The 6,345-nt window shown below is 32.8% G+C and overlaps 1 protein-coding gene across 1 annotated transcript in view; it reads left to right on the forward strand.

Annotated features, from left to right (window-relative positions):
* LOC142321832 (venom protease-like) overlaps positions 1-6,345 on the forward strand; it is a 56,181-nt gene that overhangs the window by 38,310 nt on the left and 11,526 nt on the right. The window lies entirely within an intron of this gene.

Below are 6,345 nucleotides of genomic sequence, written 5' to 3' on the forward strand. Positions count from 1 at the left end.
CTGTGCCTATTAAGCGAGGTATGATGTTTTATTGTCTTCGAAACACCATTTTTTCCATCCTCTGGGCCAATGGTTGGTGATTTCAAAGAAATTTACCTAGATAAATTTTAGACCCTTATCCAAAGAATAGTAGGAAAACAAATAGTAGTTAAACAAATTTGATATTTTACTTAATAAGAAAGTTATGCGATTTTTCGTTTTTTCGAAAAAGCACCTCATATTCACCCGTATGGTCCGATTTTGGCTGTTAAAGAACTCGACCGAGATTTTGAGTCGAATTATTTTTAGGGGACAATTTGAAAGTGAATGGCGCAAAATTACGGTAGTTATCGTGTCCACAAGAAAATTACATATATATATATATATATATATATATATATATATATAAACTTTTGAGCTGACGGTGATTTTGGGATTGGTTTTGAGGTGTGGGGGATGTGAAACGTGAAGATATGTCGAAATTTTCTGGAAGTCGTATCACGGTACCCATTACAATAGGTAGCTTTCTTATGAAATCAATCTAAAACAAAACTATAAATCTTACAACTATACTTGTAATACGTGTAAAAATTCGAATTTTTCTAGTTAACTAATTGAGTAAAAGCGTACATTTTATATTTCTGCTGTTATAAATCGGAAACCGATTATTATTAATTTTATTATCTATTATATTTAATATCTAATTGTAATAGCATTTTCTTTCTGCAGCTACTTTTATGCGAGTTCATTATTAATTTAATTGATGACCATTTTCGAGATTTTAATTTTATCATTTAATTTAATGAAAAAATTATATGAGTATATTCCCAAAAATATTATTTTACATTCAATTGTAATTGATTGTAAGTATAAGAGCATAAGTATAAGCATAAGCATAAGATTAAGTATGAGCATAAGCATAAGTATAAGAGATATTTTAAAATTAAGCATAACTATATATTGTTAGGTAAAATTATATAGTATACTGAAGTATAGTTAGAGAATTTATTATTTTGGCAGAAAAAAATTAATAATTTAAAACTAGTTCCCTACCTACTATTTAACACGTAAATGTACGTTCAGTAATATAAAGTTGATAAAAAATTTGAACTGGATGCTCATAAATCAGAAAGCAGGCGTGTCTGTAGCAGACACCAGTTTTATTATAAGTGAAAAAGAAATTCGAAAAAAACCTTTAATATTTTAACGATGTTTGTTTTTGTTTTAACGATGTCTAAATAACTGTCTAAATAGATTTCTGTTTAAACCAAAAAAAAGCAGTGAGACTGGTTTAAATACGAGGGTCGGCTAATAAATTTTGCACATATATGCGTAGCATGGAAATGTAAAGAGATATTGGAATGAAATAAAAATTGAATAAACCTTAGCTAAAAAATGCAGTATTTATTTTTCAGTATACCCCGTTTACACTGATACATTTTTTCCAACGTGTGACAAATTTTTGCATTCCATTACTGAAAAATGCTGGTGGTCTTTCTCGGATCCAAGTGGCCGCAGCTTCCTTCACCACATCGTCGGTGGTGTAAGATTTCCTTTGAGATCCTTCTTCAGATGGGGGAAGAAAATGGAAGCTGCACGGAGCCAAATCCGGCGAGTATGGCGGATGCGAAATAGGCTCAAACTCAAGCTTGCGGAGAGCCGTCAGAGAATTTGCGCGGTACCAATCCTGCACAGAAGATTTTACGGTAACTCAACTGTTCGATAATATGGCCTACTCCTTCTTTATGTATATCTAACTGAATAGCGATGCGTTGCTAGGTGATTCGCCAATCACATTGAAGCAAATCGTCCACGTCTTTTCGTTGTTTCTCGTCTGTCACAGAAACTGGTCGTCTGATACGACCCATTAGATATATACGACCCATTCAGATCTGCTGCGAGGTGCGTCCTCGGTTTACCAGCTTCACATTCACAAAATTTCAACGCCGAGCTATTCACAGTTCTCCTTGCAACAGTTTTACTACCGTAAACCGCGTTTAAATGATGAAAATTATTCATAGGACACATTTTCTGCTGTTAAAAATTTGCGCTGCTTTATCCGTGTTGACGTATTAACCGTACTCGACTTTATTTTAACTGCTACTGAACACAAACCGGTAAACGAATTTCAAGGCATTATGGCAGGTTTGTAGAGAGGGATTTTAGCTATTACGTGCTGCCATGCCCAACTCGATAGTACTTTTTGTTTCCGTGTAGCACGCTAGTGTACAAACTTTATCAGCCAAGCCTCGTAGTATTATGTAACTTCCTAATTTTAAATATGAATAAAACATTATGGTTCTCGGATGGATGAAATCTCATTGCTGATAGTTGCTGATGGCGTGGATAGATTTCCTGTCAGTGATAACGCTGAACTTTTATCATTACTAAACCTTTATTATGTTTATATATATTACCGTCTAAAATATATATTGTCATCTCTTAGGGTTGCCGCAAAAAATCAGAACGAGTTTACAAAATTGGGTCGTCAGATCATTAGCTGCGCCTATAAGTGAATCGTGTTGACCGATATTCAGAAAATTAAGTATATCAATTTATTCTTGCATTCAAATGTATGAATTTGCAATCTTTGCTGAAAAGAGTAGTCATTTATTCTTTAAAAATAACAATATCCAACTTTGCCAAACCAACAAGAGGATTGTTTTCGTATAACTGAACGTTGTTATTTGGTTTCGCTGCCATTTTTAATAAATTGCCGAATCATTTGAAAAATCTTCCAACCATTTATTTAAAACACAATTAAAAGATTGATAATAGTTAGTAACATTACTTTGTGAGTGTATTTTAAAATAATACTAATTTTTAAAACAATTTAATTTCAGTAGTGATTTCTTTATTGTGAATTACTTTTCAGTAATTTTTTACGTTTAATATATTTACCAAAAAATTATTTCATGATTTTTTTTAATATTTAAATAATCCATTAATCACATTTTTTGTTTTAAATGTAATTTGTTGTTATAAATTATAATTCATCTTACAATGACGAGATCTATTATTATTTACTAGAAAAATCTGATATGGACACCACATAACTTCCTTGTAGGCTTATTTTTTTTTTTTTTTTTTTTTTTAACTGAATTTTTACGGGCATCGACTGCTAAGGTCATTAGCCCTCGTCACATTCTTTAAAAGAAATTATTATCTCCATCAGGATCGTCATATGTAAGGGTGTAAAGGGCCCTTACATTTTATTTAAAAACACAAACTTCACAATAAACATTAAAACATGAAAGACAAGGACAATCACAAACACTTACGGGGTGTAAAGGGCCCCAATATTAAAATTTGAGATAGGTTCTCAAAAGACCATGAAATTAAAATTAAAATTAATCTTATCAATACCATATCTTTCTTTCTTTCTTCTACGTAGTCTCATTTATAGTTTGTTTAAGCACCCTTGGGGCGACCAGAACCGCCGTTGAGCAGTATATCAGTCGTGCCAGGGTGCCGTGGCAGTTGAATCCTTCTTATATCAGGCCATAGGCATGCACGGCGTACACCCATAGCCTCGCGCCCTCAATCCACCCTTGAGGGTCCCCCATGCCATCATCGGACACACCCCAACTCACTGCTCTTGAATGCAGGTGAGCCAAAATGGCCTAGGCAAGAGGGCTACCTCCCGTCACTATACGTGCCACGCTTCGAGACTCCCTTATATGTATTTATAAAACTACCGCTTAGAGTATCTTTTACCACAGCTTTAAACTTCCATTTTATAGACTTTTGGGCTACCTCCCGTCACTATACGTGCCACGCTTCGAGACTCCCTTATATGTATTTATAAAACTACCGCTTAGAGTATCTTTTACCACAGCTTTAAACTTCCATTTTATAGACTTTTAAGAAGTCCACAGGCGTGTAAAAATGCAACTATATTTTCTTCATTTCCATTATCCAGATCAGCACTAATATTACTTGTAAGACGGAACCTCTTTCTGAGGTCCTCATATATGGTACACTCTTCTATTAGATGCTTGATTGTCAGTGTTTTATTACAAACACCGCACATTGGTCTCACTTCGCCGGTTAACAAATATAAATTTGTTAATCGCGTGTGACCGATTCTAAGTCTGGTCACCGCTACTTGTTCACGGCGAGTGAACAAGTAAGGAGAAGTTTTATAAGGAGAAGTTTTAACTGAGTTTAATTTTGTATTTAAACTCCTCCATTCAGCGTTCCACTTGTTTCTTACTATGTTTGTTAGACGGTTTTTAACATCTGCCACTCTTACAGGAAATACATCCAAATCATCGCAGACTAATGCCTTTCTGGCAGCTTCGTCTGCGATTTCATTACCTGTAATACCAGCATGCCCCGGAGTCCATACAAATACGCATCGCTGTCCTCGTTGTTTTAGTACGTATAAAATAGACAGGATGTTTGCAATTAGGACATCCTTAATGTTCTTGTTCCGAATTGCGACGAGTGCACTTAATGAATCGGAACATATTAGCACTCTCTCTTCGCAATAGTGTTCAGTGTAGCGAAGAGCTTGCTGAATTGCAGTGAGTTCTGCCGTGTAGACACTGGCCACATCTGGCAGTCTCCAAAAGTGGACTTCTTCATTTACATATATCGAGCATCCAACACCAAGTTCGGCTTTAGAACCGTCAGTATAAATTCTAATATGTTCTTCGTAATTACTGACGGTTGCCAAAAATTCCTGCTGGATGATCACTGCTGGTTTCTTTTTTATTTCTCCTTGAGAGAGATCCAAACTTGTATTTACCGCTGGCAAGAGCCATGGCGGTATTTCTCTAGTAGAAATTGCTAGAGTCTCTGGTATAGCAATTTCATATTTTCTTCTTAATTCGTGGTACCTAATTCCGGCTGGTCTGGAATAGGTAGCACGACGTTCGTATAATGCAGCCATGGGATGAATCGTAAACAATTTATTATTTATATGAGCAGGGAAAGCCCATATATTTGCTGCATATCTTAACAAGAGGATCTCTCTTCTATAATGTAGTGGCATTTTTCTGTATTTGAAAAATCAGTTAAAACAAAATATTTAGTTTTATTTATTTTTATGATATACAATAATACAGATTAATACAATACCAAAGAATTAATACACAAAATCTTATATATGTAGTTACGTTGAACTTGCCATAAATCTCGTATGAATCATCTTTTCGTAAGAGTTACTTTTTTCTCTTTTTCTAGTATTTCAGAGTTTATAAGCTTAGCAGGAGGTATTTGGCAACATTTTTATGGCCGGATGAGCTTCCTGTATTACCAACCAACTGTAAAATACCAGCAGCTTATATAATGAAAATTCACCAATCCATTATTCATAATCATAGCCCATATAACTGAACTAGTCCTGTAGTGTTGTTATTAAAATGGCTTAGGTTACTTTGATTAAAATAAAATATCAATGTAATTATATCATTATTATCACTGTAATTATATATCTATTTAGAAATTTTAAAAATAATATTTGAAAAAAAACGTATGGTATTTATATGTAAAGTTCTATTTTAACTTATTATTGTCAATTATGAAAGGAGAAAAAAAGATTTTTTAATGATTTTTTTCACCAGATCAACATAATAAATATTTTGATAAATACAAGAAATATATTTATAGTTTCTGTTTGGGAAAGGATAATAATGCGAGTAATATTAAAAATTAGTTCTAGAATTATTCATTTTTCTTAGATAATAGGATTGTCAGAGAGGAAAGAAAAAGATTTTAGGAGATTATTAAAAACTAAGAGATTTTATAGAGATGAAACAAACTTTTTAAGATAATTCGATAAAGCTTGAAAAATAATTATCACAGTTATTAAAATGAAAAATGAATCTTGCCTTTCAATCTGCTTTCATATTTAAAAGTTATAAATATTGGCTCGTTTTAAAACGGGTTTTATTTTAATTACATATTGTGCGTATATTTTTAATTTAAATCATCAGGAAAATTCCAGAAATTAATAGAAAAAAAGGTACCGCAGTTTACTTTCTTTTTAATGTACTTTGACTTTGAGGCCACTACGTATCTCTTAAAATGTACGACAAAAACAGTTTCCTTCAAAACAGATAATGTTACACATTTTTCAGTATGTTAGCTAGATTTCACCTTTCTGCAAGGGATTTAAGAGTTTAAAAAGTTTTTAAAAGGATGTTCTTTCGTTCACAAAAACATAATAAAATCGATTATATAAATATTATTATTCTTGAATTAACGTGGAAATGTAGAAGATATGAGCAAAACTTTAGTGCATTCTATGATTTTCTCACAACCTAAGAGCTGCTTTTCTCTATTAATAGCTGAAAAAATGTGTTGATTCATTTTATTAGAGATATTATTTAATTAAGAAAGTAAGAAACTTTAAACGGT

The sequence above is a fragment of the Lycorma delicatula genome, chromosome 3 (genome assembly GCF_047948215.1).
Source record: "Lycorma delicatula isolate Av1 chromosome 3, ASM4794821v1, whole genome shotgun sequence".
NCBI lineage: Eukaryota > Metazoa > Arthropoda > Insecta > Hemiptera > Fulgoridae > Lycorma > Lycorma delicatula.